The sequence below is a fragment of the Peromyscus leucopus genome, chromosome 17, assembly GCF_004664715.2.
Source record: "Peromyscus leucopus breed LL Stock chromosome 17, UCI_PerLeu_2.1, whole genome shotgun sequence".
In the NCBI taxonomy this organism is placed as follows: domain Eukaryota; kingdom Metazoa; phylum Chordata; class Mammalia; order Rodentia; family Cricetidae; genus Peromyscus; species Peromyscus leucopus.
The window spans coordinates 25,949,337-25,962,025 of record NC_051077.1 but is presented as its reverse complement, the minus strand read 5'-3'; the positions used below and the strand labels follow the sequence as shown (position 1 = coordinate 25,962,025).

Sequence of the window (12,689 nt, the reverse complement as noted above, 5' to 3'; positions counted from 1 at the left end):
ATAAGTCTCTGTATCATTATTTGTGGGCTGGCGGTGTCAACAAGAAAGTACTACCACAATGGTTGATGCTACACTGAGCCATATGAGAGACACTACATTATTTAGCTACAGCTAGCTGTGTGTGCAATCTTTTCCTGTTTTACCTTTGAAAGTCTCACACACTGCATCTCTCTTGCCATGATGAAGATTCTAAACTCAGAGAAATGGCAACACACATAAGCAGATAAAAAAGATTCAAATGCTCTTTCTTTGCCAGAAGAGAATGAAATATTTTCAGGGTTAACAACTGTGTATGTTGTGTGAAGGATGAACTACCCAAGATGCTACACTTGGTCTAGGGAAACAACAAGCAGAACTCTTAAGTGAGCTAGAATGATGTAAGGCAGGAACTGACAAGTTTTCTAGAAAGGCCAAAGCATTAAGCATTTCTAGCAATGTGAGCCATACCAAACTCTATGATTATAGAAGGAAACCATCCACAGACAATTGTAGATGGCTGTGCATGTCTATGTCCCAATGAAATTTTGTAGACAATGAAATCTAGGGATTTTTTTTTTATAAAACTTTTACAAGTCTCAAATTATTAATCTTCTTTTGATTTCTTCCAACCATCTATAAATATAAAACAGGTATTAGGGCCCATTTTAGCCGTATGGATGACAGTTTGCTGACCTCCAACATAGAAAAGTAAATACTTTTAGTTCTTATATAATTAATTAATACTAGGTTAGATTAGAAATTATGAATGGGATAAAATGAAATGTCATTAGTTTGTAGGGTGGTTACTTTATAAAGAGTATTTTGAAATAAAGAAAAAAGATATAAGCTGGACATAGTGACACAGACCTTTAATTCCAGCAGTCAGGAGGCAGAGGCATATGAATCTCTGTGAGTTCAAGGCCAGCCTTGTCTGCACAGTGAGTTCCAGGATATCCAGAGCTACATAACAAGACCCTGCCTCAAAAAAATTATATATATATATATATATATAATCAAAATATTCTACAATATAAGTATCAGCTTGTATCACATATTTCCTTAAATATTTTGTTTGTTCCTTCTCAAGCTAGGTGGAACAAGGCATTCCCTCTGTGAAGAGTCCTCACACTCAGAATATCAGAAATGAAAGATAAGATTTCAGACATTGAGGAAACAAAAAATGAACACCAGAGTAGTTCCTACTTCTCACTGTTTGCAGGAAAAAAAGAGACAGTGCTGATGTGGAATGAAAAGAACCCGATGCGTGTCCTTGCACCTCTGAAAAGAGGATAAAGGAAGCTCAGTGGCAAGGGGTGTGGATTGGTGACTCGGGTCCAGTGGCTGCAGCAGGAACCGATGCGACCATGGTACCGCGCCAGCCTCACCCTATTCAAAGCCCCGGAAATCCTGTGCAATTCCCAAGCCAAAGAGAAATGCTTAAATTGTCTGAATTGAATGAGATTAAACTTCTCCAAGGCTCTACAAGGGAGCTTTTAGGAAACATGTAAGTTGGTGACTTGGGTTATTATCCTTGCCTTACTAATGCTACTCAAATGTTAGCTACTTGAATGTACAAAAGCCAAATCTAGGTCGATGACACCTCCTCTATGAAGTTCATGTTTTTCTGTTATTTCCTGCTTGTGCTGACTTCTTGTGATTTTTCTCAAGTGTAGCTTCCTTGTTGCTCATTTGCCTGACCTTCATCATTTCCAAATTCGAACAGCTTCTCTTTCTTTCTTTCTTTTTTTTTATTATTTTCTCAGAATACTGTGGATACTAGACATCTCTGCACTGTGAATTCCACTGAAAACTTTGAGTTCACAGGGGAAAGAAAGGGAAGAGAATGCAACGTGGAATGTCAGCTTCAGTAAACGTCTCCGAACTGAATATTCACTACCCTGTTCTTTAAAGATCTCTGACCATGACCCAGAGCTGCTGAGGCGCTGTCTTGTTCGGTCATCTTCATGGAGTCTTTATACTCTACTCCCTCGGCCCCTGTTCATGCCTCCTCCTTTTACCCCTTTCTTCCTGGAACACTAACCAGAGTTTCAAATGTCTAAGTCCTTCTGCATTAGCGGAACACCTTTGTTCTCCTAACCCCATTTGGAGCACTTGCCAGCTAGCTCTGCCGTGGAAATAAAGAGTGTTGCTCTTCTACCCTCACACCACTTAGTGTGACTCCACCCCTGCACAGCATGCTAAGACATGAATGTCTTCTCTGAAGACTGAAATTCATCACACAAAGCCCTGACAGATCCTGACTAGCAGATACCTCGAGAAGACACATTTCCATCACTCTGACATCATAGACCCTGATCCTCAGGAGTGAGGCAGGGGACTGCCAACTTGGTTATTAGGTGCCAGTGTTCGGTTCAAGACATAGTGAGAAAGGACTTAGTGCGTCCACTTTTCTACGTAGGTCCCACTGTTGTTTGTGTCTGTTACATCACCCGCATCTGGTCACTTTAAAAAAAAAAACATGCTCTGGCTGGTGATGGAGTTCAGTCAGCTCCGTGCTTGCCTAGCCTGACAAAACCTGAAGTTCCATCTCTATCTCGCACTACAAGAAACTGTGTAGCACATGCCCAGAAATCATAAGCACTTAAGAGGTAGAGGCAGAAAGATTAAGGTTCTAGGGCATCCTAGACTACATGGTGTAGTTTGAGGCCATACAGGCTTACAAGAAACCCTGTCTCAAAAAAACTAGAAAATAAAAATCGCAGTGTTCAAAGGCTATAAGTACTCTCTGCAGTAAATGCTTCTGCTCTGACAGAAACTTCTGGGGAGGAGGCATGTGGAGAGTACAGAAGAGAGCGAAGAGGGGAGGAGCAGGGAGGCACGGGGGAGAGAGAATTTCACTGAACTATAGAGGATTAGGAAGATGTGGAAGAAACGAGTCTCCTTGTACTGTTATGGGCCAAGTGAAACCTTGGCTGACACTGATGGTACCTCCACTCTCTTTATTCTACTTCGCCTCCAACACAGCCCAAAACACTGCTCTCCAGAGCGGATACCACACCTTTTGGGCGACTAGCCTCAAAACTTGTGAAGTAACCTTCTTTTCTGTGTTACTTGGCCCGAAGTTTTTGTTATAGAATGGAAAAGTACAGAAGAAGTTTTGTTTTTTAAGCCTAAAGAAAAATAAGGGTTTTTAAAAATACATTATTACTGATTAAATTTGGACAACTATTTATTTGTTTATATTTTATGTTATGGATATTTTGCTTGCATGTGTGTCTGTGTACATGTGTGCCTAGTGCCTGAAGAGTCAGGAGGGGACATCAGAGCCCCTGGAACTGGAATGGCAGGTGTGGGTCCTGGGAATCAAACCCAGGTCCTCTGATGGCCCTATTGCGAGTAGTTATTGTAAAGGGGTCAAAAGTCATTGGCTTTGGTTGAAGAGTACATGGGGAGAGAGAATGTGAGGTAAGTGAGTTTGCACAGCCATTTTACAAAGCTTGGTTAAAAAAGAAAAATAGTAGAAAAGTGTCTGGAATGTATGCATGACAGCAATAACAAAAGAGGAATTAATATGATTGATTCAATATCGAGGACAGTCATGGGAGAAGAGATAGTATGTTTGCTAGGTATTGTTATCGAACCAAGTAATTTTCAATTTAACCAGATACATTCTTCTTTTCCTCAAAATTTCTAAATGCATTAAAGGAGGCACATACTGAGAAGACATTCTTGCATACAGTCATTCCCCCACCAGTCAAAATTATCAAAAGATCAGGGGGCTAGCTCTGATATCTAGATTTACAGTCACATACAGGTCACCGGGCTAATTGGATGGATTTTTCTCTCCTGGAGATTTGAAGTGTACATGGAAAATTACAGAGGCTACATTTCCACTGAAATTCAAACTCAAGCATTTTTAATGTGCTGTACACTATAGATAAAGTCCAAGAACTTTTTTTTTTGAGCTATCCTTAAGTGCTACATTTTTGCTCATCTGTGTCAGTCTTTAATTGGATCTGTTATTTGTCTAGAATCTCTCCAACAAATCCAATATATTTTTGCTCCAGATGTCAAGATGATGCCTGTTAGCTTCTAACAAAAACAAAACAGTCTTAAGTAGATATCTCTGGAACTGGGCCTCAATATTTCAGAATCTTTCATTGCTGATGTTAGGCACAAAATGCATTCTAGAGTTTTGAATTATGAGTGTTATAGAATTTCCCCTTAATGCCTTTACAGAGAAAGTAGGAGAAAAAAACAAAAGAACACTAACAACAACAACAACCATCTCAAAACACTTCCATTTTAGAGGAGTCTCTCACTTGGTGTTTACTCTTGGTCCTTCACATGTGCTGCAGGTAGCCTTTGTTTCTCAGAGAGTTCTAGTTATTGGTAAAGCCATTCAAGTGCAAACATAACCTTTTGAAATAAAAACTTCATTTTGTTTTTGAAACAGAGTCTCACTGCATATCCCTCACTTGTCTGGAATCCACTATGTAGACCAGGCTGGCTTTGAACTCATAGAGATCCACCTGCCTTTGCCTCCTGAATGCTAGGATTAAAGGCATATGCCACCATGCCCAGGCACAATTTTATATTTTAAAAAAGCAGACATGTCATTATTGAGTAGAATTAAAGCAAAAGCCATATTTTCTCTCTCGTCTTTGTTTCTACAGCCATCTCATACCTCTGTCTCTCCTCTCTCCCTCTCTCTCTCTCTCTCTCTCTCTCTCTCTCTCTCTCTCTCTCTCTCACACACACACACACACACACACACACACACACACACACACACATCTACACAGACATAGACATGTTTTTAAAAAATAGAGATGACCATAAGACAGTTGTTTTCAGCTGAGGGTGGTTTGGACCCTTGGGGGCCCACTTGGCAGCATCTGTGTTCATTTTGGTTGGCACAACAGGGGAGAAGGGACAGAGATGTTAACAGCAGCCAGAAGGTAGGTGCCCGGACCACTGTTAAACATCCTACCACACACAAGACAACCACCACAGAAGAACCAGGACAAAGAATTGTTTAAACCCAAGATATCAATTATACCAAGGTTAAGAATCCTTAATGGACAATTAAATGGAGACACACAAAACAGATTCAGACCAGTTTTGGCTTTTTACTTTTTGTGCTTTTGGCATGCGCTGACATGTGGTAAGTATGAAAGTATTTGATAAACCTTTGTATTTTTTTTTTAATTTTAAAAGGTATATTTTAAAATGTGGTTTCACTTACCATGTGCTCTTGTTTTCTTTTTTCCCCACACAGATTTTCTTTTACACAGTAAAGCCGAAGTTCTTTTTTATATGATAAGTGTAAGAAAAGAAAATCTGTTTTTGATTAGAATTCAACCTTTATTTGGTGGAAAAAATAATGGCATATGATCTTATGAGGAGAAAAATGGTGCTGTTCAGAAGCATAAAATATACACAATTCCAAAGCCCTTTATATGTAGAAAGAGAAACAAATATGTTTCTTGGTTGAAGCTTGTTTTAGCTTTTATAAGAAAAAAAATGGAATAAGAAAAGACTTTTAAATGTTCTTCTGGCTAGATAACTAACATACTCTTGCTTGTATAATCAGAGCTAAAACAAAAGATTGAAATAAATGAGAAACTGGAGTACCAAGTAATCATTTCATTGTCTCTTAGCCAGAACACTGAAGAGGACACAGGCTTTATGGAATGTGAAGCTAAACATTTCTTGGAAACCTGACAAGTGCTTATCAACATTATGTTTTTACATTCTTCTTGTACAGGCCTGTAGGGAGAACGAGGCAGACTTTTCTCCTTCCTTTCCTTTCCTTTCCTTTCCTTTCCTTTCCTTTCCTTTCCTTTCCTTTCCTTTCCTTTCCTTTCCTTTCCTTCCCTTCCCTTCCCTTCCCTTCCCTTCCCTTCCCTTCCCTTCCCTTCCCTTCCCTTCCCTTCCCTTCCCTTCCCTTCCCTTCCCTTCCTTCCCTTCCCTTCCCTTCCCTTCCCTTCCCTTCCCTTCCCTTCCCTTCCCTTCCCTCCCTTCCCTTCCCTTCCCTTCCTTCCCTTCCCTTCCCTTCCCTTCCCTTCCCTACCCTCCCTCCCTTCCCTTCCCTTCCCTCCCTCCCTTCCTTCCTTCCCTTCTCCTTCTCCTCCTCCTCCTCCTCCTTTTTTTTTGAGACTGGGTCTCTGACAATCCTGAGTCCTAAACTGATTACCCATCAACCATCAGGGATCCACCTTTTCCTGCCTTCCAGCGCTAGTATTACAAAGGCATGGCATCATGTTCAGATTCTTTATTAATGTGCTGCTATGTCTGTTTTTGTTTTGTTTTGTTTGATTGTTTAATACCTGGGACCTGGGGATCATCCTCTGGTGCTTCTTGCTTGTAGGACAAGCACTTTGGGGATTAAACCATCTCTCTAGTCCTGGTCTCACTCCATAATATGCATGTTTTCATTGATTTTTTTTTTCTGATCATATCTTATTCCTTCAAATGTTCTTGGAGTCTTAAGTGAAAATGCTTCCCAGATCAAATTCTCTGAGTTATAAAATAAGAAGGGCAAAGGGTGAACAGTGTATGAATGAAGAGAGTAGGAACTACAACCAAGTGAGGAAGGAGTCTTTGTCTGTTTGTCTGTCTATCTATCTATCTATCTATCTATCTATCTATCTATCTATCTATCTATCTATCTGTCTGTCTGTCTGTCTGTCTATCTATTGATCCACCTGCCTCTGCCTCCCTAGTGCTGGGATTAAAGGCTATGCCACCATGCCTAGCTGAGAAAGGCGTCTTAAAGATGAACTACAAATAGTATTTCTCCAGTCCTTCTATTTTCTGCCTTGACTGTCGTCCTTGATTTTTCTGTGGCTCTTTTGAACCCTCTCCTGAAAAGCACTTGTAATCTTTGTTTTGTTTTGTTTTTGATTGTCTTTTGAGACCGAGTTTCTATGTTTTACCCTGGCTGTCCTGGAACTTGCCCTGTAGACCAGGCTGGCCTCGAACTCAGAGATCTGTCTGATTCTGTCTCTCAAGTGCTGGGATTAAAGGCCTGCACCACTGTGCCTGACTAGCACTTGTAATCTTTCAACTCATGTATCATTTGTGTTTTCTTTGGTATTGCCAGTTTATGCCTCTCTATTTCATTATTTTAATTTTTGAGGGGTTTGGAGAGGGAGCACAGATTAAAGTGTATAGTTAATTTCTCACATTTATTAGGAGGTTTTGATGACAATTTAATATTAGCTAGGGGAAGAACATATCTCTTGTAGGTGAAAACTTTTCTGGTTTTTGGTGGTTGACCTTTCAATGAGTTCTTATTACATAAAAGTAAAGCCCAAATTATATTCTAAAATGGAAACCCTATGGAAATAAAAATCAATATTCCTCTGCATAAGTCTGTAAGTGTTTATCTTTGTTGTGCTGATGTTACTAGTTTTTATTCTTATCTTTGATGGGGAGATAGAAATTTTGCCCTCTTTTATGTGGCAAGAGAGGAGGTAAGGATAAAGCATGTTCAAAAACACCTCACTCATGGGAGATTTGATCCCTTGTAACCACAGCACTTGGGAAGTAAAACAGGAGGATGGGGGTGGGGGAGATTCAAGGCCAGCTCAGGCTACATGAGACCTTATCTCAAAAGAAAACAAAGCATCCACCTGATGCACCAGCAGCCCATTCAAGGCATCAGGGCCGTTCCTGAGCTCCCAGAGTGGACCTGGAGCAGACCAAGACAACTAGGCTTTCAGACAACACTGTAGGGGTTTCACTTGAGGATCACAACAGCTCTATCATTGCCTGCAGAGAGCACCAGGGAACAGGAAAGTTTCATCCATAGGACTCTCTACCCAAACTTGGCTTTAATCTTGACCACTTATGCATTAATATTTGTCATTGCTCTTTGGTTATATATGAAGTTCTGTCTTACATATTTTTATCTATATTATAGGGTGAGTATGGTGCTGGTTTTATGTCAACATGACACAAGCTATAGTCATCTGAGAGGCGAGATTACCAATCAAGAAAACACCCCCATAAGATCGTGTTGTAGGCAAACCCGTGGAGCATGTTCTTTTTTAATGATTGATGGGGCATTGCCCAGCCCATTGTGAGTAGGGCCACTCCTGGACTGGTGGTCTTGGGTTCTATTAGAAAGCAGACTGAGCAAGCTGTAACTGTGCCCCTCCATGGCCTCTGCATCAGTGCCTGCCTCCAGGTTCCTGCCCAGTTTGAGTTCCTGTCCTGACTTCCTTCATGATGAATTGTGATGTGAAAGTGTGAGCCAAAGGGACCCTTTCCTCCCCAGCTTGCTTTCAGTCATGGTATTGGGTCACAACAATAGTAACCCTAACTAAGACAGTAAGGTAGGTTTTTTGTTACTGTTGTTTTGTAAATTGTAACGATTAAGCAACAAATAAATAAGAAACAAAAGTGGGTCTTATGTCTGATTTGGTTCAGTCACTTAGTTTTATAGATGAGAAAACTGATGTTCAAAGAGGAGAAATGACTTGTTGAAGTGAGCAATGCAGATGCTAGTCTTCAGTAAAATGAAGCAATGATCCCATAACTCTACAGCTGATATTCACAGTAGCTGAGATGAAACCAGCCTATATGTCCATCAACCGTGAGCTAATAAACATCACACACACACACACACACCCACACACACACACACACACACTCAAATAAAATTATGTGAGTAGCAGGAAAATGGATAGAGCCGGAGACCATCATGTTAAGTAAAACAACCCAGGCTCAAAATATCAAATATTCCATACTCACATGTGGATTCTATCCTTGAAACTATATACAAAAAAAAAAAAAAAAAAAAAAAAAAAACTGAAACAGGAGAAAAGAGAATGGCTAAACTCAGCGTCTATCAAAAGTAGTACAGAAGAAATCCAACTTTTGATAATGGGTTTGGATTAAGGCCTCTTATTGGACCCTACAATCAGTACTCTCTGCTTTTTCCTCATACCAGTGCTGCTGTTCGTTGTTTTTTCCCTAGCTCTGGTGTCTGAAGCCTCTGCTCACACCCAGACTGTGTGAAATAAAAATTTTAATTGGCATCTGTTAATAGCTACCAATGAATAAAGACCTGATACTTTCCAAAAAATTACCAACTATATCCACCAGGCATAAGGTACAATGAGGACAACATGGTATGTGTTGGGGAGGACTTGAAAGGAAGTGGGAATAGGAGACTTGATAGAAAGGGGGAACTGGAGAGCAATGGGAGAAAACAGAGAGAGAAATGTTGCATTCTTTCCTTCACATGCAAACTCTAGCTTTAGCTACACACATGATATGAAAGCCTGAGAGGAGGTCCTTGGGAGGAATATTGGGGCCAAGAGGAAGAGGAAGGGGAGGAAGGGAAGGTAACGGGTGGTGAATATGAGCAAAATACAATGAAAATACTACAGCAAAATCCCTCATGTGCTATGCTAACTGAAACAAACCAATAGAATTTTACAAAGAGAACTGTATCCTGGGGCAATACACTTACAGATAGAAGATCAGTTACCTGGGTCTACTTGGCCATAGGACTGAGCACCGACTTGTCACTGCTGTAGTTTGAGACGGCAGGAGATGGACAGACTGAAATTCAACCCTCACACTAGGATTTGCTCAACTATCACATACCAGCTAGACATCCAATCCAGAAGGCACAATGCAGGGTCCAGCGGGTTCGGATGACAGCGCCCAGTGTCTGATGTATAAAATGAAGGGTTCCTCGGTGAGGTGTTCCAGAAAGAGAAGAAAAGGATTTCTTTGCCACCGCTTAGCTGACTCATCCCAGAGGCAGAGAATCGTGATCTCGAAGGACCCGTACCTTCTGCTCAATGAAAATGTTCTTGGACCAGAGAAATACAGCGAATAGAACCATTTCTTAAAAAGAAAGCCCCCAAGATTATCCAGTGTCCTCTGCTCTCTGAGTCTCCTTGTTTGGTTTTTAGTTCAGAGCCACAGCCCACAATGAGCAGGTTTGCTGGGTGTAGTGAGTGGACCACGGGGCCAGGTGGGACCGGAGAAATTTACAGCTATAGCTAGGTAAAAATACATCAACGAGTTAGAAAGCAATTCTCTCTCTCTTTTTTTTATATTAATATATCAGCATTTCTATTTCACATAATCCTTGAAAAAGAAAGTATTGGGTCAGTTAGTCTAGAGACTCTAAGAGAGCCACATAAATCCAGCTTCTATGAGATGTGCACCTTAACGACCTCACAGTTTAGTTCAGGGAAGCTTGTTTTAAAACCTGTACACTGGGAGCCAGGCGTAGTGCCTCACGCCTTTAATCCCAGCCCTTGAGAGGCAGAGATGGGTGGATCTGTGTGAATTCGAGGCCAGCCTGGTCTGCATAGTGAGTTCCGGGACAGCCAGAGCTACACAGTGAGACCTCTGTCTCGAAAACAAACCAATAACAACGACACAAACAAGCATTGGTGGGGCTGGAGGCGCTCATCTGACGAGAGCCCTGGCTGCTCTTCCAGAAGACCCAGGTTTGATTCCCAGCACCTACATGGTAGCTCACAACCTTCCGTAAGTCAAGTCTCTTGGGATCCAACACCTTCTTCTGGCCTCTATGGTCAGCAGTCACACACGTGGTGCACAAACATACATTCAGACAAGACACCCACACATAACATAAATAGAATTTAAAACCAAAACAAAAACCCATTAGGCATTGGGCCTGAAGAAACAGCTCCCTCCGTTGGTAGAGTGCTTGCTTCTCTGGCAGGCATTACTGTGGCATTGAATGCCTGTAATCCCAGCACCCTGGGAATTGGAGTGGAAGTTGGAGGAACTGCAGTTCCAGGCCAGCCTGAGCTGCATGAGATCCTATCAATAAACAGATATTCTTGCCTTAAAGTATGCATCCCAACCTTTCTGTTTCTAGTCCATTGCCTCAACACTGCACCAACCTGCTCCTCCTATTTAATTTTTTTTCTTACACTTTTCTCAGATCTCAGGTCTGATTCTCATTTCCAAGGTTTTATACAATTATATAATTTTCACTTTTTGGTGAGAGGTGGGAACAGATCCAAAGTCTTGGGCCATGCTAGATAAGTGCTTTATAACCTTAATAACTGAGCTATAGCACCAACTTCCTCCTTCCCTCCCTGTTCTCCTCTTCCTGATTCCCTAGTAGCCTAGGCCAGCCTTGAACCTGCAATCTTCTTGCCTCAACCTCCTGAGTGCTGATAGTACAGGCTTGTGCCACCATACTCAGTGTTTCTGATCTTTCTTTATGACTATTCTTCCACTCTGTTCTCCCGCACCCCTCAAAATCTGCAAAATTCCTAGAAACTGCAGTTTGGGGCAGACCTTTACAGGGCATTGACTCTAAATTTGGTTCTCACTGTCTGAATAGCTTTTCCTGGCTTTCTTCTGGGACAGCGACCTGAACTAAGTCCTTAATTGACAGCACAACCTATCTTTCATAGTGAGGTTCATGAATTCAGAGCCAGATTGCCTTTGAGTTCTGACTCCCCCTCTTGCTGGCTGTCAAGTCACTTAGACTTCTGGGCCTTATGTCCTCACTTGTAAAACAGACAGTTGATAGGCCAGTAGGACGTTGAGGCTGAGATAATGTAGTTACTGCTGTGGCAAAGGTATGGAGCTCACTGGTAAAACAGGTTCTGAGTATGTGCTAGGCCATGGGTTTGATTCTCAGCATCACCAAAACACAAAGAAAAAACATTCTTACTATTCTGGGCCTGTAGAAAATGTGGCGAATGTGGTGGTTGTCACCACTGTTCCCTCCTGTAACTTTAGAACTTAGTTTTTTTTTTTTTTTTTTTTTTTTTTTTGAATGGAGAAAAAGCAATAAAGATACAAGGAAAATAGTAAGTTCAAAATATCACACTTCACCACAGTGGTTATTATCACATGAGCTTTAAAATTCCATGTTTTCCTTTCAGTGCCAGCAGCTTGAATTCTCTACCATTTCAAATGCTATATTTCCACTTCTCCTGTTTGGATAAACCACTTCAGTCTAAATGACATTTTCTCCTTTTTTTTTTTTTCCATCAGGACTAACTTTTCTATCATAACTTCCAAAGCCTTCTAAGTAAATCATAAGAAAGTGTTTTACGGGAAGGTCAAACACAGGTGACGCTTTCACGCGGTAAATGACAAAGGACAGAAGGGAAACAACGCGCGTTTTCCTGGAATCCGAGTTAGGAAACAGGGGCAACAGGACAAACAGCAAACAGCAAACAACTGCTTGAGTTACATCAGAACGAAAAGAGGGCGATGACCTGGGCTTCCAGTCTGAAACTGTTACCCAACGCGATTAGTGGAACTGGACCTGGGAAGTAACCTATCACGTGCTAGAAACTGCTGCAGAGGCTTTGAACAGAAAGCTTGCTTAGAGGATAGCTGGTGTGTGTCCTCTAAGGTAAGTGTCACAATTTTACAGATCAGACAATGCTTTGGCTAGTGGATAGCCCCACACCCATGGACCTGTGGGCAGCACTGAGGGGACTTTATGGGGTTATAGAAAAAGAGAGAGAGAGAGAGAGAGAGAGAGAGAGAGAGAGAGAGAGAGAGAGAGAGAGAGAGAGAGAGAGAGAAAGAGGTGAAGTTGGGAGGGGACACACTGCCGAGGACATGGGGGAACTTAGAGGGGAATGGGAGATGGATAAGATAATATTTCACGTCTTCATGTCTGAACTTCTCAAGAATAAAGAAAAATGACAATAAAAGATATCAAATAAACTGGCCATTCCATCTTGGTGATTAGAAACCTATGATGGTGAGGT

At 41.3% G+C, this 12,689-nt stretch overlaps 1 protein-coding gene across 5 annotated transcripts in view; it reads left to right on the top strand.

Annotated features, from left to right (window-relative positions):
• Positions 1-12,223: 12,223 nt before the first annotated feature.
• Positions 12,224-12,689, top strand: part of Fgl1 (fibrinogen like 1) — a 35,444-nt gene continuing 34,978 nt past the window's right edge. For 2 of the 5 annotated variants that reach the window (XM_037211694.1, XM_037211696.1), the window contains exon 1: positions 12,224-12,325. The gene's annotated coding sequence lies outside the window, so the exon portion shown is untranslated. The remainder of the gene's footprint in view (positions 12,326-12,689) is intronic. The other 3 variants (XM_037211693.1, XM_037211695.1, XM_028872383.2) reach the window with 2 other exon arrangements.